Source organism: Macaca nemestrina, chromosome 7 (genome assembly GCF_043159975.1).
Source record: "Macaca nemestrina isolate mMacNem1 chromosome 7, mMacNem.hap1, whole genome shotgun sequence".
NCBI lineage: Eukaryota > Metazoa > Chordata > Mammalia > Primates > Cercopithecidae > Macaca > Macaca nemestrina.
In genome coordinates this window covers 98666828-98691532 of record NC_092131.1, presented here as the reverse complement: position 1 = coordinate 98691532, position 24705 = coordinate 98666828, and the positions used below count along the sequence as shown (strand labels likewise).

The 24705-nt window shown below is 45.3% G+C and overlaps 1 pseudogene; it reads left to right on the top strand.

Annotated features, from left to right (window-relative positions):
- Positions 1-23478: 23478 nt before the first annotated feature.
- LOC105479353 (ankyrin repeat and SOCS box protein 9 pseudogene) lies at positions 23479-24349 on the top strand (annotated as a pseudogene).
- The last annotated feature ends 356 nt before the right edge of the window (positions 24350-24705 follow it).

Here is a 24705-nt window from a genome sequence, read left to right as displayed (position 1 = left end):
TGTTGGTCAGGCTGGTCTCGAACTCCTGACCTCAGGTCATCCTCCCACCTTGGCCTCCCAACAGTGCTGGAATTACAGACGTGAGCCACCGCACCCGGCTCAACTTTCAATTTATACTTTTTTTTTGTTTCTATGGGTCTTTCACAAACAAGGAAAATGAATGATGTTTCAGAAGTTGGAATGAGAGACCTCGTTGTACAGTGATTGGAAGAGATACCTGCTATGACGGAACCCTGAACACCATTCTTTCTGGCCTGGGGCCAACACAGCATCGAGGGTGGCAGGTTTCCCTCCTCCACCCAGCTTCTGCCTTGCATGGTGGTAGAACAAGCCTTGGATGGAAAAATCTCCAACTTCCATTCTAACTCTGTGACTGTGGGCAAGTCATTTTTGCCTTGGTTTTCACCTTTTTGAACTGCCAAGGATTATCTAAACTAATCCCTAAAGTGCCTTGAACTTGCTTTCCTACACAACAGCACTCGTTGAGGTCCTTCTGTACAGATCTCTCTGGGGATACAAAACAAGACCTAGTCCCTGATCTTCAGGAACTCACAAACTACTGGAAAGACAAAGAAGCAAAAAGTAAATGCCCTGAAGTGTGGCTGATACCCTGCACAGGCACACACACACACACACACACACACACACACACAAGCAGTTATCACCATGTACTTTTCATTCACAATCACCATGTGCCAGTCACAGTCCCAATTCCCACTGCCACCTTATGAAACAGTGTCATTTTAATCCTCATTTAGGGAAGTGAAATGACTTCCTCACGGTCACTTGGCTAGTAAGTGTCCAGAGCTGCTATTGAAATAAGTCTGACTCAAGAACTAGCCCTCGGCCGGGCGCTATGGCCCATACCTGTAATCCCAGCACTTTGGGAGGCTGAGGCGGGCCTCCCAAAGAATCACCTGAGGTCAGGAGATTGAGACCAGCCTGATCAACGTGGTGAAACCCCGTCTCTACTAAAAATACAAAAAAAATCAGCCAGGTGTGGTGGTGCACTCCTGTAATCCCAGCTACTCAGGAGGCTGAGGCAGGAGAATAGCTTGAACCCAGGAGGCAGAGGTTGCAGTGAGCTGAGATCTCACCATTGCACTTCAGCCTGGGCAACAGAGTGAGACTCCACCGCAAAAAAAAAAAAAAAAAAAGAGCTAGTCCTCTTACAGCCATAAAAAAGAATGAAATCATGTCCTCTGCAACAACATGGATGCAGCTGGAGGCTGCAAATTAATGCAGGAAGAGAAAACCAAATACCACATCTTACTTATAAGTGAGAGCTAAATATAGAACACACATGGACATAAAGACAGAAAAAACAGACACTGGGGTCTACTAGAGAGTGAAAGGAGGGAGGGTGGCAAGAGTTGAAAAACCACCTATTGGCTACTATGTTCACTACCTGACTGACAGGCCCAATCACATCCCAAAACTAGCATCACGCAATATGCCTTTGTAACAGACCTTCACATAACCTCAATTCTAAAATAAAAGTTGAAAAAGAAAAAATTCAAAAGCAAAAAATATTTTAAACACTTTAAAAAAAAAAAAAAAAAAACTAGGCCGGGCATGGTGGCTGGCTCGTGCCTGTAATCCTAGCACTTCGGGAGGCCCAGGTGGGTGAATCCCCTGAGGTCGAGAGTTCCAGACAAGCCTGACAAACAGGAAGAAAATCTGTCTCTACTAAAAATACAAAATTAGTCAGGCGTGGTGGCGCATGCCTGTAATCCCAGCTACTCAGGATGCTGAGGCAGGAGAATCACTCAAACCCTGGAGGCAGAGGTTGCGGTGAGCCAAGATCATACCATTGCACTCCAGCCTGGGCAACAAGAGTGAAACTCCGTCTCAGAAAACACACACACACACACACACACACACACACACACACACAAGCCCCCATAGCTACTTGGTACACTACTTCCCAGTATGTGAAAAGAATCAGGGGCAGTGCCAAGGAGGGCATAAGAAAAGTTTCTTTTTTTTTTTTTTTCTGAAACAAAATCTCGCTCTGTTGCCCAGGCTGGAGTGCAGTGGCACCATCTCAGCTCACTGCAACCACCACCTCCCGGATTCAAGCAATTGTCCTACCTCAGCCTCCCAAGTAGCTGGGACTACAGGCGCCCACCACCATGCCTGGCTAATTTTTGTATTTTTAGTAGAGACAGGGTTTCACCATGTTGGCCTGGCTGGTCTAGAACTCCTGACCTCAGGTGATCCACCCGCCTCGGCCTCCTAAAGTGCTGGGATTACAGGTGTGAACCACCACGCCCAGCCAGGAAAGTTTCTTAAAGCATTTCTAAGTATAACACAAAATCCAGGAATTATAAAAGTATTAATAATTTAAATAAGAATTGATATTGGTGTCAAATATAGGGCTTACTATGTTTTGTTTTGTTTTGTTTTGTGTTCAATAGAGCCGAGGTCTTGCTATGTTGCCCAGATTGGTCTTGAATTCCTGGCCTCAAGCAATCCTCCCACCTTGATCTCCCAAAGTGCTGGGATTACAGGCCATTTTGTTCTACGTAGAGCACTGTTACAAACACTTCAAATATATTATGCATTTAATCCTCACCAAAGCCTTATGATTATACCCATTCTATTATAGATGAGGAAAATAAAATATAGAGAGTAAATTTCCAACATCACACAGCCTACTGGCCAATTGGAATTTGAACCAGAGGGCCTAGCTTCAGAGCCTGTACTCCAATCCATTCTGCTATACTGTCAAAGTCAAAGGTAAAAGACAAATTGGAAGAAAAAAAATTGAAATTCATATCACAAATAGCTAATCTTGCTAATATATTAAGAGCTCCACCTAAGAAAACAGGTCAACAACCCAGTAGAGAAAGAAGCAAAGCATATGACTAGACTGTTCAATAAAATTAAGTATATAACAAGAAAAATGCAGATTTTAACTCTACCGAGATACCATTTCCCACCTTCTAGATTGGCAAAAACCTAAAAGTTTGACAAAACACTCTGAGGCTGTGGAGAAACTGACTCACAGACATTTCTGGTGGGAATGAAAATCAGTAAAAAATCTATGGAGGGCAATTTAAAATTACAAATCCACATACCCTTTGACCCAGCAATTCTATGTCTTGAAATTATTCTACAGACAACTCACACATGCAAAATGACATTAACGTAAGGCTAATCATTGCAGCCTTCTTTGCGATTGTAAAGTCCTGGAAACAACCTAAATGTCCATCAATTGAGACTGGTTGAATAAATTCGATAAATCTAAATTACAGTATACTTTGCACTGTAAAAAGTTGAGGAAGCAGCCAGGTGCGGTGGCTCATGCCTGTTGTCCCAGCATTTTGGGAGACGGAGGCGGGTAGATCACCTGAGGTCAGGAGTTTGAGACCAGCCTGGCCAACATGGCAAACCCCTCTCTACTAAAAATGCAAAAATTAGCCAGGCATAGTGGCACATGCCTGTAGTCCCAGCTACTTGGGAGCCTGAGGCAGGAGAATCACTTGAACCTGGGATGCAGAGGTTACGGTGAGCTTAGATCACACCACTGCACTCCAGGCTGGGAGCCACAGCAAAACTCCATCTCAAAAAAAAAAAAAAAAAAAAAAAAAAGTTGAGGAAGCTATGGATTGATATAAGATCATTTCAAAATACATTAAGATTTTTTTAAAAAGCAATGTGCAGAACAATATATATAATATATTATTCTTTTGGTCAGGTGAGGTGGTGCACAACTGTAATCCCCGAACTTTGGGAGGCCGAGGCAGGCAGATCACCTGAGGTCAGGAGTTTGAGACCAGCCTGGCCAACATGGTGAAACCCCATCTCTACTAAAAATACAAAAATTAGCTCGATATGGTGGCACATAGGAGGTTACTCAGGAGGCTGAGGCAGGAGAATCGCTTGAACCTGGGAGGTGGAGGTTGCAGTGAGCTGAGATAACGCCACTGCACTCCAGCCTGGGCAACAGAGCAAGATTCTGTCTCAAAAATGTAAATAAATAAAAACAAAAATAGGCCAGGCACGGTGGCTCACACCTGCAGTTCCAGCACTTTGGGAAGCCGAGGTGGGCAGATCACGAGGTCAGGAGATCGAGACCATCTTGGCCAACATGGTGAAACCCCGTCTCTACTGACAATACAAAAATTAGCCAGGTGTGGTGGTGCACGCCTGTAATCCCAGCTACTCAGGAGGCTGAGGTACAAGAATCGCTTGAACCCAGGAGTTGACATCACACCACTGCAGTCCAGCCTAGCAACAGAGCGAGACACCGTCTCGACAAAAATAAATAAATAAATATAATAATAATATTTGTTCTTCTGTGTATATGTTGTTTTATGCAAAAAGAAGAGGAAAAATATAATTTATATTGATTCGTACAGGCACAAAAATATGTTTGGGGCAAGATACGAAGTGGGCGTATCTGGGGTGGGGTAAAGATGGAGAAAAGAACTTCCCCATATACCTTTGGCTTTGGCTTTTTTTGGGGGGTTTTTTTGGGTTCTTTTGTTTTGTTTTGTTTTGTTTTTTGAGACAGCGTCTCACTCTGTCACCCAGGCTGGAGTGCAGTGGCATGATCATGGCTCACTGCAGCCTCAAACTGCTGGGTTCCAGTGATCCTCCCACCTCAGCCTCCCCAGGTGTTGGCACTAGAGACATGTGCCACTACACCCTTGTAATTTTTTTTTTCACAGTGAAAGATTTTACTTTTTTTTTTTTACTTTTATCCAAACATACCCTTTTCTGAAAAACATAAAAGCTTGCACATCAATGGCATCCCTGTAAAGAAAAAATAGTAATTAAGCTGTAAATCAATAATAATAATACAAAGGTTTAAATGATACGTGTAAAGATTTACAGGTAGTCATAGGGCTCTTAATTTTAGAAAATAATAATTCAAGTGAATATCAATACAGGTTAAGGAGTAGCTTCTTTTTTTTTTTTTTTTTTTCTTTTTTTCTTTTGAGGTGGAGTCTCCCTCTTATTGCCCAGGCTGGAGTGCAATGGTGCAATGGCGTCATCTCGGCTCACCACAACCTCCACCTCCCGAGTTCAAGTAATCTCCTGCCTCAGCCTCCTGAGTAGCTGGGATTACAGGCATGTGCCACCATGCCTGGCTAATTTTGTATTTTTGGTAGAGATGGGGTTTCTCCATGTTGGTCAGACTGGTTTTTTGTTTTGTTTTGTTTTGTTTTGTTTTGTTTTGAGATGGAGTCTGGCTCTGTCGCCCAGGCTGGACTGCAGTGGCACGATCTCCACTCACTGCAAACTCTGCCTCCCGGGTTCATGCCATTCTCCTGCCTCAGCATCCCAAGTAGCTGGGACTACAGGCGCCCACCACCACACCAGGCTAATTTTTTCTATTTTTAGTAGAGACAGGGTTTTACTTTGTTAGCTAGGATGGTCTTGATCTCCTGACCTTGTGATATGCCTGCCTCGGCCTCCCAAAGTGCTGGGATTACAGGCGTGAGCCACCTCTCCCGACTTCCAAACATTTTGATACAAAATATTTTTCAGCTACAATATTTTATAGATCTTTTGTGAGAAGAATATTAGTATAGTCCTAAGAAACATAATATTAAGTCATTTTTTTTTTGAGATGGAGTTTCACTCTTGTTGCCCAGGCTGGAGTGCAATGGTGTGATCTCAGCTGGGGTTCAAGTGATTCTCCTGTCTCAGCCTCCTGAGTAGGTGGGATTACAGGCATGCACCACCACACTTGGCTAATTTTTTTTATTTTTAGTAGAGATGGGGTTTCTCCATGTTGGTCAGGCTGGTCTCAAACTACCAACCTCAGGTGATCTGCCTGCCTCGGCCTCCCAAAGTGCTGAGATTATAGGCATGAGCCACCACGCCTGGCCTCAAGTTACCTTATGCAGGTCAGGTACCTGTTAGGCACATCGTTGTGAAGAGACCACCAAACAGGCTTTGTGTGAGCAATAAAGCCTTTTAATCATCTGGGTGTTGGCTGACTGAGTCTGAAAAAGGAGTCAGCAAAGGGAGATAGGGGTAGGGCAGTTTTATAGGATTTGGGTAGGTAGTGGAAAATTACAGTTAAAGGGGGTTTTTCTCTTGTGGGCAGGGGCAGGGGTCACAAGGTGCTTGGTGGGGAGCTCCTGAGACTCAGTCCAGGAGAAGGAATGTCATAAGGTCAATTGATCAGTTAGGGTGGAGCAGGAACAAATCACAATGGTGGAATGTCATCAGTCAAGGCAGGAACTGACTATTTCACTTCTTTTGTGGTTCTTCAGTTGCTTCAGGCCATCTGGACATATATATGCAGGTCACAGGGGTTATGATGGCTTGGCTTGGGCTTAGAGACCTGACAGTACCCTTGTTAAAATGAGTTAGAACCCACATAATCCCAATAGCATTGCCTCTTTAAATTTAGAGCATATCTATGATATTCAAAATAAACACAGACATGGGATTGATCTAAATTTTACTTTACAGGTAAAAGAAAATTACAATTCAGCATGAGAACATTTTTCATAAGGTTTACCTGTGGCCCTAATGATAATTAGGCCAACGGTATCCTGAGTGTATATGAATGTGTGAATACATATACATACTAACATACACAAACCAATTCACACCACACAACTCTTCAGAGATGTTGCTTGAAGCATCAGAGAGTAATTTTTTTATTTTTAGTTTTGTAGAGACAGGATCTCACTAGGTTGCCCAGGCTAGTCTTGAACTCCTGGCCTCAAGTGATCCTTCTGCCTCAGCCTCCCAAAGCATTGGGTTTACAGGTGTGAGCTGCTACATCTGGCTGCCTTTTGCATTTTTTAAAGCTTGAAGCACATATGTGTATTACTTATTAAAAATTTAACAAATAATTTTAAAAAGAGAAAGAAAGGCCTTTTAGAGGATAGGTCATTTTAGGACTCCCTGGTTCCAAGATATAACTCGATTGTCCTGTAATGAGATAGACACTTCCTGAATCTATTGGGGTTTAAGAAAAAAAAAAAATTCTCTTATTCAAACCTATTTATACTGTTCTCATTGCCTTTCCTCATTATGCTCCTGAGGCTCATTTGAAGCTAACACTCAAGCACCAGTGACATCTGGTAACATGGGTAACCGTGGGCAACCAGCTTCTCTCATAGTTGTCATAGCAACAGTGATGTTCTGACAGTTGAGTTTTCATCGTGAAGTAATTATCAAGCTTTGTGGAGGGCTCCTCCACATTTGCAGTTGTTTACATCAATGAGGTTTATGAATGAGCCTCAATTAGATGCAATTTTGATTGAACTGTTAAGAGAGGCTGTGAATTGAGTCGGTTTACATATTCTTCCACCCAGCCTGGCAAATCTGGTGAATTGTAGGCCTGGTGCAATTCAGAGAGGCGGTGCGACTTGTACTTCAGCCATCAAAAGCCACTGGATGTGCCAGGCTTGGTGGCTCATGCTTGCAATCCCAGCAGTTTGGGAGGCCGAGGTGGATGGATCACCTGACGTTGGGGGTTCAAGACCAGCCTAGCCAACATGGCGAAACCCCATCTCTACTAAAAATACAAAAAAGACCAGGGACAGTGGCTCACAACTGTAATCCCAGCCCTTTGGGAGGCCGAGATGGGTGGATCACCTGAGCTCAGGAGTTGGAGACCAGCCTGACCAACATGGTGAAACCCTGTCTCTACTAAAAATACAAAAATTAGCAGGCATGGTGGCACATGCCTGTAGTCCTAGCTACTTGGGAGGCTAAGGCAGGAGAATCCCTTGAACCCAGGAGGTGGAGGTTGCAGTGAGTCAAGGTCACGCTACTGCACTCCAGCCTGGACAACAGAGTGAGACTCCATTTCAAAAAAAAAAAAAAAATTAGCTGGCTGTGGTGGCACAAGCCTGTAATCCCAGCTACTCGGGAAGTTGAAGAATGAGAATTGCTTGAACCCGGGAGGCGGAGGCTGCAGTGAGCCGAGATTGCACCACTTCACTCTAACCTGGGCAACAGAGCAAGACTCTGTCTCAACAATAAATAAAAATGTTTTCTAAAAAAGCCACTGGATGGCTGAAGACCTGGCACATTCCAATCTGAGATGAACAGTTTCTTCTCTATCCTCTGTTCCCCCACCCAACCACAAGTAGCAGGAACAGACCCAGCAGCTCCTTGATTTCAACCCAGCATATAAAACAAAAGTTCTGATTTGTCAAAACTTTGTAAAAACCATATGTCTATATAATTAGCCCCATTTCACACTGGTGAAACCTCAGGTTTAGACTGCTCAGATTCTCTCCACTGGACAGCAATGAAGTCAGGACTCACAGCCACATCTCAACTTCTTCCACTTCTGCCACCTGCTCAGAGCCAGGAATAAATATTTCTTTGGGTTGTCTGGAAAGTGACACTGAGCTTTCTTTATGTCCACAAGCCTTTGTTAGAAGAACAAGCGCTTCTGCATCTATCAGCCAAAGTCGGTAGAAGTGGCTTGATTCTGGAAGCCAAGAATCCAGCTTGTTGGTGACAAGCTCCTGGTGACAAGCTCCTGGTGACACATGAACTCTTAACCTCTGATTTGAGTGAGGAATTGTAACCAAGTGATCTTCATTTTTCTAAGAGATAGTTTATTTGTTTCTCTTCCTTCTTTTCTCATTCCCCTAGTTCCCCACTTCCCACTTAGCCCTTTAGAAATGCAAATATAGGCCAGGTGCAGTGGCTCATGCCTATAATCCTAGCCCTTTGGGAGGCTGAGGCAGGCAGGTGGAACACCTGAGGTCGGGAGTTCTAGATCAGCCTGACCAAAATGGTGAAACTCCATCTCTACTAAAAATACAAAAAATTAGCCAGGTGTGGTGGCACGTGCCTGTAATCCCAGCTACTCAGGAGGCTGAGGAAGGAGAATCGCTTGAACTCGGGAGGCGGAGATTGCTGTGAGCCGAGATTGCACCATTGCACTCTAGCCTGGGCATCAAGCAGGAAACTCCCTCTCAAAAAAACAAAAAAGAAATGCAAATATAGTCTTTTACCCCTGCTTCACTGGACACTCCCTATAAGGCAAGTTCATCTAATCATGTACTCCAAGATAGACCTCTCCTCAAGAGTTAACAATTGGTTTAAAGGCCAAAGCATGCCCGCTATAGAACTCTCACCCACCAGGAGGTTGCCTCAGAAATCTAACCCTCCAGAGGGTGGTGTCAAGAGATAGCAGTAGAAAAACATGCCCACTACTCTCTCCCACCTGGGGCCTAGTCTACCCATGAAGGTACCAGCAGTCACCCGCTCGACTGCCCAGTAGATGAGGCACCAAGCTAACATGCAGACTTCCCGTCTTGCTCACTTCCTCGAAATCTGCCTTTTAAAAGTGCCCACTTTCTTTCTTTCTTTTTTTTTTTTTTTTTTTTTTTTTTTGAGATAGAGCTTCATTCTTGTTGCTCAGGCTGGAGTGCAATGGCACAATCTCGGCTCACCGCACCCTCCGCCTCTCAGGTTCAAGTGATTCTCCTGCCTCAGCCTCCCAAGTAGCTGGGATTACAGGCATGTGCCACCACGCCCGGCTAATTTTTGTATTTTTAGTAGAGACGGGGTTTCTCCATGTTGGTCAGGCTGGTCGTGAACTCCTAACCTCCAGTGATCCACCTGCTTCGGCCTCCCAAAGTGCTGGGATTACAGGTGTGAACCACTGCGCCCAGCCCTAAAAGTGCCCACTTTCAAACTATCCCACTGGTCTTTAAGTAAAGAAAAATAATTAAATAAATGTAAATAGAAATAATAAATAAAAGTGCTGCTTTCTGCTCCAAACGCAAAGTGGTACGTTTGGAAAAGTGAGATGCCGGGCCAGGCGCTGTGGTTCACACTTTGGGAGGCCAAAGCAGGTGGATCACCGGAGGTCGGGAGTTCACGACCAGCCTGACCAACATAGAGAAACCCCGTCTCTACTAAAAATACAAAAATTAGCCGGGCGCGGTGGCACATGCCTGTAATCCCAGCTACTCAGGAGGCTGAGGCAGGAGAATCGCTTGAACCCGGGAGGCAGAGGGTGCAATGAGCCGAGGTCGTGCCATTGCACTCCAGCCTGAGCAACAAGAACGGAACTCCATCTCAAAAAAAAAAAAAAAAGGTGGGATGCCCACAGGGCACGGTGGCTCACACCTGTAATCTCAGCACTTTGGGAGGCCTAGGCAAGCAGATCACCTGAGGTCAGGAGTTTCAGACCAGCTTGGCCAATATGGTGAAACCCTGTCTCTACTAAAAATGCAACAATTAGCTGGGCGTGGTGGCATGTGCCTGTAATCCCAGCTACTCAGGAGGCTGAGGCAGGAGAATCACTTGAGCCAGGGAGGTGGACATTGCAGTGAGCCGAGATCATGCCACTATACTCTAGCCTGGGCGACAGAGCGAGACTCTGTCACATACACACACACAAAAAAAGTGGGATGCCTGTGCTTCTTCCCCTAAGCTAGTTTTGGGATAAATCACTTTCTTTATAGCAAACCTCACTCTTGTTAATTGGACTCTGCAAAGGGCGAGCGACTAACCTGAGTTTTGGTTATTAAATTTTGACCTCCCACATTCTGCAACAGAGCAGAGACCCCTCCGAGAGGCCTGCAGCACCCGCCCCCCCACCAAATATAGACATAAGGAAAATGTAGAACTCTTTCAAAGGAAATTCCAGGCACCTAGCTAGCCCTGAGAAGTAAATAAGCAACCTGATAATAAAGAAAAGTAACAGTAGGCCGGGTGCGGTGGCTCACATCTGTAATCCCTGCACTTTGGGAGGCTGAGGCAGGTAATTCACATAAAGCCAGGAGTTCGAGACCAGCTTGGCCAACATGGCAAAACCCCGTCTCTACTAAAAATACAAAAAAATTAGCCAGGTGTGGTGGCACACGCCTGTAATCCCAGCTACTCAGGAGGCTGAGGCAACAGAATCACTTGAACCCAGGAGGTGGAGGTTGCAGTGAGCCAAGATCACACCACTGCACTACACCCTGGGTGACAGAGCAAGACTCTGTCTCAAAAAAAAAAGATTTGGAAATGTATTTCCTTAAAACAAATCCAGATACACCTTGCAGAATGTACATACAAAAATACTCCAATTTGAAGATGCTGATCTGAAACATTCTACAGTCTTTCTATCTGAAAGAACTTAGAAATTCATTAATCTTAAATTGTATTTAGTATGTACCTCAGAATAACTAAGGTAACCACCAGAAGAACAGATATTCTTATAGAGACATAGAATAGTTATTTTAGGAAGAAAAAACTAGAAGAAGAGAAAAAACAAAACCATTAGTCATCCAAGAGGTAGGTGGTGGTGGAAAAGAAGAGCAAACAGAAAAAGCAGAAGAAATACAATAGATATAATAAGGTAGTAGAAAATAAATCCAAATAGATCAATAATTGCAGTAAACTTAAAGGGAAAAACTTTCAAATTAAAAAGCAAAGATTTTTCAGACTGGATTTTTTTAAAGTTAGATATAGCTGCTATTTTAAAGAGAGGCCACAAACACAGAGAGAGAGAGAGACAAAGAAAGAGAGAGAGAAAAAGAAAAGCCAGGCACTGTGACTCATGCCTGTAATCCCAGCACTTTGGAAGGCCGAGGCAGGCAGATCACTTGAGGCCAGGAGTTCGATATCAGCCTGGCCAACGTGGTGAAACCCCATCCTTACTAAAAATACAAAAATTAGCTAGACATGGTGGCACATGCCTGTGATCCCAGCTACTCAGTAGGCTAAGGCAGGAAAATGGCTTGAACCCAAGAGGCGGAGGCTGCAGAGAGCTGAGATCGCACCACAGCACTCCAGCCTAGGTGACAAAGTGAGACACCATCTCAAAAAAAAAAAAGAAAGAAAGGAGTGGAGGGGAGGGAAGGAAGACATAGACACACAGAAAAGTCAAGGGTGTCAAGATTGAGAATATTATACCAGGTTAATACTAACTAAAAGAAAGTTTATATTGCTACATCATCAAACAAAACAGGCTGTAAGACAAAGAGAATTACTAGCAATGACAAGGAAACAACATAAGAAAAGACTCTACTCATCAGAAAGAAATGAGTCTAAGTTTTAACGTACATAAAGCAAAAATTAACATAGCTGCAAGGATAACTTGATAAATCCACCATCATAATGGGAGATTCTAACACTCCTTTTCCGGTAATGGATCGATAGAGCTGACAAAGAAAGAGTGAGAATATATTAAGACTCAGCCTGGGCACAATGAATCATCCCTGTAATCCCAGCACTTTGGGAGGCCAAGGAAGAAGGATCACCTGAGCCCAGGAGTTCAAAACCAGCCTGAGCAACATGGTGAAACTCTGTCTTTACAAAAAATAAAAAAATTACCTAGGTGTAGTGGTGTGCCTCTGTAGTCCCAGCTACTTGGAAGCCTGAGGTGGGAGGATCACGTGAGCTGGGGAGGTCAAGACTGCAGTGAGCCGTAATCCTGCCACTGCACTCCAGCCTGAATAAAAAAACCCTGCCTCAAAAAAACAAAAAAAAAAGAATACAGTAAGGCTTATAAGAATAAAGATAATAAAGATAGTACCATTAGCAAACTTGCCCATTAGACACCTGTGGAACACAATAGCCTACAAGCGGAAAATGCACACTGTTTTCAAGAACACAGAGAACCTTTACAAAAAGCAACCCCATGCTAGACCAGTAACGTCTGCTCAAAGAAAATGTCAAACAATTGACATTATGCAGACTTCATACTCTGACCACAATGCAGTTAACAATTACACAAAGATAGCACGAAAAAGACCCATATGACTGGAAGTTTCAAATACATTTCTAGATAACGCATGGATCAAAGAAGAAATCATAATAGAAATTTCAAAATATTTAGAACGGAACCACAGCAAAATAACTACATTCGGAGTTCACTGGCTTATCACAAAAATATCCCTTAGAGAAAAGTTTGCAGCCTTAAAAAGTTGACATTAAAAAATTAAAAAGTTGCAAAATGAATGTGTTAAACCCCTAATTTAAGGTGCCTGGAAGGGTCTGCTTCTCACCCCTGTTGCCTCCTCACTTCTCCCTGAATCTCCCACCTTATTCACACTCCTTCCTCCTCCGATTTCATGTACTTCCTGAGTTTTTCCCAAGTGCCAGGCACTACCCAGGCACTACCACCTCCCCCACCATCTTCATCATCAATTCTCTGAAATTGTTCAGATTTCTCTTCCACATGTGATGGGAACACCTGGGGTATTCAGTACCCAACATAACCCCCTTTATGCTCATTCATTCAACACTAACAAACACCATTTGACTATCAGCTCTATACCAAGGTGGTCTGGATGCTAGGAACATGGAAACCAAGAGAGAAAGCCCCGTTACTGCCCTAGAGCAGCGTTCTCACAGTGTGGTCCCCAGACCAGCACCATCAGCATCAACTGGGAACTTTTTGAGAAATGAAGTTCTCAGGCTCCACCCCACACCTACTGAATCAGAAGCTCTGGAGTGGGGCTCAGCACTCTGGGCTTTAACAAGCCCCTGGATACTGATGCTCACTAGAGGAGTTTGAGAATCACTGCCCAGAGGAGTTTGCAATCCAGCAAATATAAGAAAGCAATTATAATGCAGTGGGTAGAAGGAGCCACCAAAATGGCCATCACAAGGAAGCATGAAAGCCTTAGAGGGACACCTGCTCTGACCTACCACGAAAGGTCCCCTACCCCCAGGAAGGAGTCACACCTAAGCTGGGTTCTGAGAAATAGTTGACCAGGCAATGTGGGACAGGGAAGAACATCCTAACAGTTGAGGAAAATAAAAAGGTAAGGCCAGAAATAAGGAAAATTACAATGTGCTCAGAAAACTTAGAGTCATTAGGAAGTTGGAGACGTTACTATGAAGATGTGGACGCGTGAAGAAATGAGAACAGAGACGAGACAGGGATCAGATCCTGAAAACCATCGTACTTGGTGAGGAGTTTGTGTTGAGGATGATGAGGAGTAACTGAGAAGGAGCTGCAGAAATGTCGGCCACTACCAGTGACATCCACAGTCATCACAGCTCCATTGATGATAGAACAGAATTCCCAAGCAGCGTCTTTCGGGAAACAGGAACATAATGAGTATGTTACCTTTTTATTAAATCGGAATATTTGAAACAGAAAAGTTATTTGTCACAAACGTCCAAAGCACATAGGATTCACTCACCTACCTGCCATGGTGTGGATGTGCCAGCATGAATTTACAGTCATCAGAGTGATAGGAGAAGGACCATTTTATAATCTCATAGCTTCAAATGGGGTGTGATATGGTTTGGCTCTGTGTCCCCACCAAATCTCACGTTGAATTGTAATTCCCAATGTTGAGAGATGGACCTGGTGGGAGATGATTAGATCACGGGGGCGGATTTCCTTTTTGCTGTTCTCGTGATAGTGAGTTTTCATGAGATCTGGTTGTTTGAAAGTGTGTGTCACTGGGCACCGTGGCTCACGCCTGTAATCCCAGCACTTTGGGAGGCCAAGGCAGGCAGACCACGAGGTCAGGAGATCGAGACCATCCTGGCTAACACGGTGAAACTCCGTCTCTACTAAAAAAAATACAAAAAATTAGCCAGGCGTGGTGGTGGGCGCCTGTAGTCCCAGCTACTCGGGAGGCCACTGAACTCCAGCCTGGGCAACAGAGACTGCGTCTCAAAAAAAAAAAAAAAAAAAAAAAGAAAAGAAAGAAAGAAAGTGTGTAGCACTTCTCCCTTCACTCACTCTCCCTCCTACTGCCCTGTGAAGACATGCTTGCTTCCCCTTCAACCTTCCCCTATGATTGTAAGTTTCCTGAGGCCTCCCCAGTCACACCTCCTGTACAACCTATGGAACTGTGAGTCAATTAAACCTCTTTTCTTTTTTTTTTTTTTTTTTTTTTTTTTTTTTGAGATGGAATCTCACTCTGTCTCCAGGCTAGAGTGCTGTGGTGCAATCTCAGCTCACTGCAACCTCTAACTCCTTGGTTTAAGGGATTCTCTGCCTCAGCCTCCCAAGTAGCTGGGATTACAGGCATGCACCACCACGTGCAGTTAATTTTTGTATTTTCAGTAAAGATGGGGTTTCACCATGTTGGCCAGGATGGTCTCAATTTCCTGACCTCGTGATCCGCCTGCCTCAGCCTCCCAAAGTGCTGGGATTGTGTCCCGAGTTGGTTCCTTCTGGTGGGTTCGTGGTCTTGATGACTTCAAGAATGGAGCCGCAGACTTCCGCAGTGAGTGTTACAGCTCTTAAAGGCCACATGGACCCAAAGAGTGAGCAGCAGCAAGATTTATTGTGAAGAGCAAAAGAACAAAACCTCCACAGCATGGGAAAAAAAACTAGAGCGGGTTGCCGCTGCTGGTTGGGGTGGCCAACTTTTATTCCCTTATTTGTCCCTGCTCATGTCCTGCTGATTGGTCCACTTTACAGAGTGCTGATTGGTCCATTTTACAAATCTGTAGCTAGCCACAGAGCACTGTTTGGTGCGTCTTTACAGAGCACTGATAGGTGCATTTTACAATCCTCTTGTAAGACAGTTCTCCAAGTCCCTGCCCGACACAGAAGTCCAGCTGGCTTCACCTCTCAGGATTACAGGCCAAACCGCCATTCTTTATAAATTATCCACTGTCAGATAGTTCTTTAGAGCAATGTGAGAATGAACTAATACAGAATGAAATCCAGCTCAAAGATGAGCAGATATTCTTTTTTTTTTTTTTTTTTTTTTTGAGACGGAGTCTTGCTCTGTCGCCCAGGCTGGAGTGCAGTGGCGCGATCTCGGCTCACTGCAAGCTCCACCTCCCGGGTTCACGCCATTCTCCTGGCTCAGCCTCCTGAGTAGCTGGGACTACAGGCGCCCGCCACCGAGCCCGGCTAATTTTTTGTATTTTTAGTAGAGACGGGGTTTCACCGTGGTCTCGATCTCCTGACCTTGTGATCCGCCCGCCTCGGCCTCCCAAAGTGCTGGGATTACAGGCCTGAGCCACCGTGCCCGGCCTGAGCAGATATTCTTACATTGCTCAGCCACCAGTGAGACTATGATAAAAATGATAGTGATTAACTCAAATAGATGCTTTAGCAATCAATAAACATCTACTCTGCAGGAAGGCCTATCATCACCCCCTGAGCTGGAGACACTGTCCCTTTTGGATCCAGACATAAGCATTTATTAGGACAAAGCTATCAATCTCGTCTTTTTTTTTTTTTTTTCTTTTTCTTTTTTTTTTTGTGAGACAAAGTCTCGCTCTTGTCCCTAGGTTGGAGTGCAATAGTGTAATGTTGGCTCACTGCAACGTCTGCCTCCCAGGCTCAAGCAATTCTCCTGCCTCAGCCTTCCGAGTAGCTGGGACTACAGGTGCCTTCCACCACATCCAGCTAATTTTTGTATTTTTAGTAAAGTCGGGGTTTCTCCATGTTGGCCAGGCTGGTCTCAAACTCCTGACCTCAGGTGATCCACCCACCTCGGCCTCCCAAAGTGCTGGAATTACAGGCATGAGCTACCACACCTGGCCTATCAAATTCATCTTAAAGGGCTTTTCCTTGCTGCTATAGACAGTTTAGAAGAAATAGAAACTCTGAAACTTGCACTTGAGCAGCTGCTAAGAGAAACTGTATAAAAATGAGATTTTGCCCTTAAATGCATTTGGATGGGGCATTTTCAGGTCAATTTCTGAATACTAAAAATATCTAATCATTACATTGTGAATAAGATACAGTTATTTGCCGGACCTGGTGGCTCACGCCTATAATCCCAGCACTTTGGGAGGCCGAGGCAGGTGGATCACCTGAGGTCAGGAGTTCAAGACCAGCCTGGCCAACATGGTGAAACCCTGTCTCTACTAAAAATACAAAAATTAGCCAGGTGTGGCAGGCACCTGTAATCCCAGCTACTCAGGAGGCTGAGGCAGGAGAATCACTTGAACCCAGGAGGTGGAGGTTGCAGCCAGCCAAGATCATTCCATTGCACTCCAGCCTGGGCAACAAGAACGAAACTTTGTCTCAAAAAAAAATATTTTTTTATATATATACAGTTATTTTAAAATCCTTGGAGCAGGCCGGGCGCGGTGGCTCAAGCCTGTAATCCCAGCACTTTGGGAGGCCGAGATGGGCGGATCGCAAGGTCAGGAGATCGAGACCATCCTGGCTAACCTGGTGAAACCCCGTCTCTACTAAAAAAAAAATACAAAACACTAGCCGGGCGAGGTGGCGGGCGCCTGTAGTCCCAGCTACTTGGGAGGCTGAGGCAGGAGAATGGCGTGAACCCGGGAGGCGGACCTTGCAGTGAGCTGAGATCCGGCCACTGCACTCCAGCCTGGGCAACAGAGCAAGACTCCGTCTCAAAAAAAAAAAAAAAAAAAAAAAATCCTTGGAGCAGTCAAAGAATCAGACTGATGGTTAATCTTTCTTGAGAGTCAAGAAAATTAACCAGCCAAGTTTAACTTAATTTAGGGTTTTTCTTACTGACTTAACATTTATTTCTAGGCCACAAAGCATCCCTCTCCATGTAAGATTGGGAAAAAATTAATCACCTCTCCCACCAGACAGGTTATTTGCATTCTCTTCAACATTATTTAAAATAGGAAATACAGCCGGGCGCGGTGGCTCAAGCCTGTAATCCCAGCACTTTGGGAGGCCGAGACGGGCAGATCACGAGGTCAGGAGATCGAGACCATCCTGGCTAACACGGTGAAACCCCGTCTCTACTAAAAAATACAAAAAACTAGCCGGGCGAGGTGGCGGGCGCCTGTAGTCCCAGCTACTCGGGAGGCTGAGGCAGGAGAATGGCGTAAATCCGGGAGGCGGAGCTTGCAGTGATCTGAGATCCGGCCACTGCACTCCAGCCCGGACGACAGAGCGAGACTCCGTCTCAACAAAAAAAATAAATAAATAAAAAAAATAAAATAGGAAATACATAGCACCTGGCACAAAATGTGAAAGATACAAAGAACATACAGAAAATAGCACACCAGACTGGGCACAGTGGTTCACACTTGTAATCCCAGCACTTTGGGAGGCCAAGACAGGCGGATCACTCGATGTCGGGAGTTCAAGACCAGCCTCCCCAACGTGGCAAAACCTTGTGTCTACTAAAAATACAAAAATTAGTTGGGTGTGGTGGCACACGCCTGTAATCCCAGCTACTCAGGAGGCTGAGACATGAGAATCACTTGAATCCAGTAGGTGGAGGTTGCGGTGAGCCAAGATCGTGCCATTGCACCCCAGCCTGGGTGATAAGAGCAAGACTCCATCTTGGGAAAAAAAAAAAAAAAGAAGAAGAGAGACCTAGGCCAGCACACACTCAACCACTCAGCCCCTTGCCATGTGACGCCCTGCACCACCTCCAGACTCTACAGGGACTCCCCACCAGCAAGAAGGCTCTCACCAGATGTGGCCCCTCAACCTTCGACTTGTCAGCCTCCATAACTATAAGAAATAAAGTCCTTTACTTTATCAATTACCCAGTTTCAGGTATTCTGTTATCAGCAACAGAAAACAGACTGAGACATACCTAGAGTAGTCAAATTCATAGAGACAAAAAGTAGAATGGTGATTGCCAGAAACTGAAAGCAGAGGGGAATTTGGAGTTGTTGTTTACATGGGTACAGACTTTCTGTTTGAGTGACCAAGAAGTTCTGGAGATGGATGGTAGTGGTGATTGCCAAGTGAGGAGCTTGAGACCAGCCTGGCCAACATGGTGAAACCCTGTCTCTACTAAAAATACAAAAATTAGCTGGGCATGGTGGTGCACACTTGTAATTCCAGCTACTCAGGTGGCTGAAGCAGGAGTATCACTTGAACCCAAGAGGCAGAGGCAAGACTCTGTCTCAAAAAAAACAAAACAAAACAAAAAAAAGATGCCGGGCAAGGTGACTCATGCCTGTAATCCCAGCAATTTGAGAGGCCAAGGCAGGTGGATCACCTGAGGTCGGGAGTTTCACATCAGCCTGACCAAGATAGAGAAACCCCGTCTCTACTAAAAATACAAAATTAGCCAGGCATGGTGGCACATGCCTGTAATCCCAGCTACTCGGGAGGCTGAGGCAACAGAATCACTTGCACCAAGGAGGCGGAGGTTGCAGTGAGCCGAGATCATGCCATTGCACTCCTACCTGGGCAACAAGAGCGAAACTCTATCTCAAAAAAACCCAAAAAAGTTAAAAAAAAAAAAAAAAAAAGTTGTTAAGATGGCCAGTTGTAAGTTATATGTGTTTTACAACAATTTTTTAAAAATCAATTTCCTGTGTACTTATTTATTCATTCATGCATTTGTTCAATCATTCAATAAAAGTATGTGTGCCAGAATCACACAGAGATTTATGTAAAGACTTATCTGTGGACTAAGAAAGACAAAAGGAAATTAAGTAGGCAAATAAATGACATGAGGACATTATAGGCAGTAAGTTCAGGATGTGGAAAACCAAAAAAGCAGAACCAGAGAGAAGACGAAGTGAACAGAAGCCAGATATAAAGACCTCATGTACCCTGCTAAAGAAAAGAGATTTTATTCTCTAAGAAGCAAGAGCAACTAAAGATGTATGTAGCACACAGACCTCCTATCCTGTGTTTTAGGTGGACTCTGGCTTCCATTTGGAAACTGGATTGGAGGGAGCCAGGTAGAAGGCCAGACGGAGAGGAGACAGGTGCCACAACCCTGGCAGGGTGATGACAGCCTCCACCACAGGTCGCAAATGCACATACCTACACAGGCCAGCCATAGACATCTCCAAAATACAACCACTCAGGCCTGTGGCAGTCTGAGATCTCTCACCCGGCCATAGTGGACATTTATTAAGTCTTCCAAAACGCGAAGAGGAACCAGACACAGATCCATAGGCGAAAGGGGACTCACTATTGCCTCTTACACTGACCACTGCCCACTTTTTTTTATCATACTGGATAAAACATGAGGCATACTGCCGGGCACAGTGGCTCATGCCTGTAATCCCAACACCTTGGGAGGCAGAGGCAGGAGGATCTCCTGAGCCCAGGAGTTCAAGACCAGCCTGGACAACATGGGGAGACTCCGTCTCTATTTGTTTTTTAACAATGACAAAAAAGACATGAGGCATAGAGACTAAAGCAGAAAAGAAATCCTTCTCTCCTGCTTTCTTTCAAAGGGGGAACAAGTAATAAGGAGGCTACATCAATTTTTACCCCTCCAGAAAAAAACAGAAAGCAGGACACAGGCTACTGTAAGTCAGGGTATAATTCATTGCTCTGATGGTTCTCCAAATGTCATCCCTGAGCCGGCAGCATTCACATCCCCCAGGAGCTTGTTAGAAACACATTCTCGGCCGGGCGCGGTGGCTCAAGCCTGTAATTCCAGCACTTTGGGAGGCCGAGGCGGGTGGATCACGAGGTCAGGAGATTGAGACTATCCTGGCTAACACGGTGAAACCCCGTCTCTACTAAAAATACAAAAAACTAGCCGGGCGTGGTGGCGGGCGCCTGTAGTCTCAGCTACTCGGGAGGCTGAGGCAGGAGAATGGCATGAACCCGGGAGGCGGAGCTTGCAGTGAGCCGAGATCACGCCACTGCACTCCAGCCTGGGAGACACAGCGAGACTCCGTCTCAAAAAAAAAAAAAAAAAAAAAAAGAAACACATTCTCGCCAGGTGCAGTGGCTCACACCTGTAATCCCAGCACTTTGGGAGGCCAAGACAGATGGATTACCCAAGGTCAGGAGTTCAAGGCCAGCCTTGCCAATATGGTGAAACACTGTCTCTACTAAAAATACAAAAATTAGCCAGCCATGGTGGCACATGCCTGTCATCCCAGCTACTTGAGGCTGAGGCAGGAGAATTTCTTGAGCCCAGGAGATGAAGGTTGCAGTGAGCCGAAATCGTGCCACTGCACTCCAGCCTGGGCGACAGAGCAAAATTCTGTCTCAAAAAAAAAAAAAAAAAATTATCAGTCCTGCCCCCAGCCCTACTGAATCAGAATCTCTGGCGATGGAGCTTAGGAATCTGTGCTTTAACAAGCACAGATGTAAGTTCAAGTTTAAAACCGCTGGACCTGGTGGATCACCGCTGTAATCCCATCACTTTGAGAGGCTGAGGTGGGCAGATGACTCGAGGTCAGGAGTTTGAGACCAGCCTGGGCAACATGGTGAAACCCCTTCTCTATAAAAAATTAGCTGGGCATGGTAGCATGACCTGTAGTCCCAGCTACTCTGGAGGCTGAGATGGGAAGATTGTTTGAGCCTGGGAGGTGGAGGTTGCAGTGAGCCAAAATCATGCCACTGCACTCCAACCTGGATGACAGAGGGAGACCCTGTCTCAAAAAAAAGGTTTAAAACCATTCCTCTTTATAATAGAGTACACTGTACATGCCACTTATGGCATGCTCCCTGATCTTCTACCAGACTTACCTGTTAAAACTCATGCTCAGGCTCCTTTGAATTTACTCTTGGTAAAAAAAAAATTGCCTGGCGGGGAGTGGTGGGGCATGCCTGTAATCCCAACACTTTGGGAGGCCAAGGCAGGTGGGTCACTTGGGGTCAGGAGTTCCAGAGCAGCCTGGCCAACATAATGAAACCCTGTCTCTACTAAAAATACAAAACAAAATTAGCTGAGCTTGGTGCCATGCGCCTGTAATCCCAGCTACTGAGGAGGCTGAGGCAGGAGAATTGCTTAAACCCGGGAGGCAGAAATTGCGGTGAGCAGAGATCACACCACTGCATTCTAGCCTGGGTGACAGAGTGAGACTCCATCTCAAAAAAAAAAAAAAAATTGCCAAATTTATCTCCTCAGCAAAATTTTAAAAATTTACTTGTGTGAACTTGTCACAAACACATAAAGCAAAGTACACCTGTCTCATGCATTTTATGTATATTCTTATTTCATAAAACCTTTGAAGTAGTTGGTGTACAGGTAATGAATGTTTACCTTAGATCTCAAATGCACTTTATGAAGGCTGTTAAAATGTCTAATCTATAGAAGATCCGGAACTTTGTAGGGACTTGGAGACCAGAGTTTTCCAGTCCACAAAGTCAAAAAGCCTAGGAAACATACACCAAGAGAAACCATCTATAAGAAGCCAGGTAGAGGACAGGCGCAGTGGCTCACACCTGTAATCCCAGCACTTTGGGAGGCAGAGGTGGGCAGACCACTTGAGGTCAGGAGTCCCAGACCAGCCCAGTCAACATTGTGAAACCCCGTCTCTACTAAATACACAAAAGTTAGCCGGACGTGGTGGCACATGCCTGTAGTCCCAGCTATTTGGGAGGCTGAGGCAAGAGAATCACTTGAACCCGAGAGGCAAAGGTTGCAGTGAGCCAAGATTGCACCACTGCACTCCAGCCTGGGTGACAGAGCACGACCCCGTCTCAAAAAAAAAAAAAAAATGCCATACAGAAATCCTGCGTATCCAGGTTTCCTGGGGTCTTCAAAGTGAAGGAACTCACTGGTCCTCTGTTGTTGTATAAGAAAGAATGTAGGCTGGGCACAGTGGCTTACACCTGTAATCCCAGCATTTTGGGAGGCCGAGGTGGGCAGATTATGAGATCAGGAGATCAAGACCATCCTGGCTAACACGGTGAAACCCCGTCTCTACTAAAAATACAAAAAATTAGCCAGGCACGGTAGCGCGCGCCTGTAGTCCCAGCTACTTGGGAGGCTGAGGCAGGAGAATGGCATGGACCCAGGAGGCAGAGCTGGCAGTGAGCCGAGATCGTGCCACTGCACTCCAGTCTGGGCGACAGAGTGACACTCCATCTCAAAAAAAAAAAAAAAAAGAAGAAGGAATGTGGACATTTTACTGAAATTTTAAGAGCCACCTATTTTTCTCCTTGTTTACAAAATATGTCAGCTGGGCATGGTGACTCATGCCTGTAATCCCAGCACTCTGGGAGCCAGAGATGGGCAGATCACTTGAAGTCAGGAGTTTGAGACCAGCCTGGGCAACGTGGCAAAATTGTTGCCCAGTTTTGCAACAATTTTGCAAAATTGTTTTATTTTAGTCTCCACTAAAAATACAAAAATTAGTCATGGCACATGCCTGTAATCCCAAATACTGGGGAAGCTGAGGCACGAGAATCACTTGAACCTGGGAGGCAGAAGTTACAGCAAGCCAAGATGCTGCCACTGCACTCCAGCCTGGTGGATAGAGCAAGACTCTGTCTCAAAAAACAAAATATGTCTATTGCCATTAAGGAGCGTTTTGTTCTGGCCCTCTGCAACTACTTGAGCCCAGGATTTAGAGACCAGCCTGGACAATATAGCAAGAGCTACAAAAATTCAAAATGAAGCAGGCATGGTGGCGCACACCTGTAGTCCTAGCCACTCGGGAGGCTGAGCAGGGAGAAGCACTTGAGCCCGGGGGTTCGAGGTTACCATGAGCTATGATCATGCCACTGCACTCAAGCTCTGGGCAACTGTGACAGAGCAAGACTCTTTTAAAAAAAGAAAAAAAATAGGTGGCCTCTGGTGGGCCTCCAGCCAGTTAGACCACTTGACCAGGACGCGTGCAGCTCAGCCAGCCACAGAACTGGAATTTTTTCAGGAGCAGGGGGAGCATGGAGTTTGGACTTTGCTGAGCAACTGAAGTGAGCGCAGAGCTTGCTTGCTTAGGAGAAGCCCCATGGATGGCGAACAAGGGGGCATGGATGGGAGCAAGCCCACGGGGCCAAGAGACTCTCCTGACACCAGGCTTCTTTCAAATTCACTGTGTCTGATTGGTCTCCTATGCCTGAAACTGCAATCTACAGACATCAGCTGTCTCTGAGGACCCTCATCAGCCAGGGGTGGCTTGTGAACATCATCACGGCAGATCATGTTTCCCCACTCCATGAAGGCCGTCTCAGAGGTCATCCCTCTTCTGTAAAGATTTTATTAAAGCATGGAGCTCAGGTGATTGGTATGACAACAGACTGGCACATTCCACTGTTTAATGTTTGTGTTAGCCACAGCTGGGATTGTGTGAATTTGCTTCTGCAGCATGGAGCCAGCATTCAACCTGAGAGTGATCTGGCATCCCCCATCCATAAAGCTTCTAGGAGAGGCCACGTGGAGTGTGTTGACTCTCTTATAGCTTATGGGGGCAACATTGACCATAATATCAGCCACCTGGGCACTCCACTCTATTTGGCTTGTGAAAACCAGCAGATAGCCTGTGTAAAGAAGCTTCTGGAGTCAGGAGCAGACATGAACCAAGGGAGAGGTCAGGATTCCCCACTTCATGCAGTGGCCAGGACAGCCAGTGAAGAGCTGGCTTTCCTGCTCATGGATTTTGGAGCAGACACCCAGGCCAAGAATGCTGAAGGCAAATATCCTGTGGAGCTGGTGCCTCCAGAGAGCCCTTTGGTCCAGCTCTTCTTGGAGAGGGAAGTCCCTCTTCTTTGATGCAGTTATGCCGCCGTAGAATTCGGAAGTGCTTTGGGATCCAGCAGCATCATAAGATAACCAAACTGGTCCTCCCAGAGGTTCTGAAATGGTTTATTCTACATCTTTAAATGCATCAATGGAATGGATTCACAAACAACATGAAAACATTATTGAGTGTTATAGCCACTAGAATTTTAAAATCAAGTTGGGTTTATAGAGTTTGATTAGTTTTTTCGATTAGATTTGCATTTGTCATAAACTTGTTTATAGAGTTTGACTAATTTTTTGATTAGATTTCTATTTGTTGGCCGGGCGCGGTGGCTCAAGCCTGTAATCCCAGCACTTTGGGAGGCCAAGACGGGCGGATCACAAGGTCAGGAGATCGAGACCATCCTGGCTAACACAGTGAAACCCCGTCTCTACTAAAAATACAAAAAAAAAACTTAGCCGGGCGAGGTGGCAGGCGCCTGTAGTCCCAGCTACT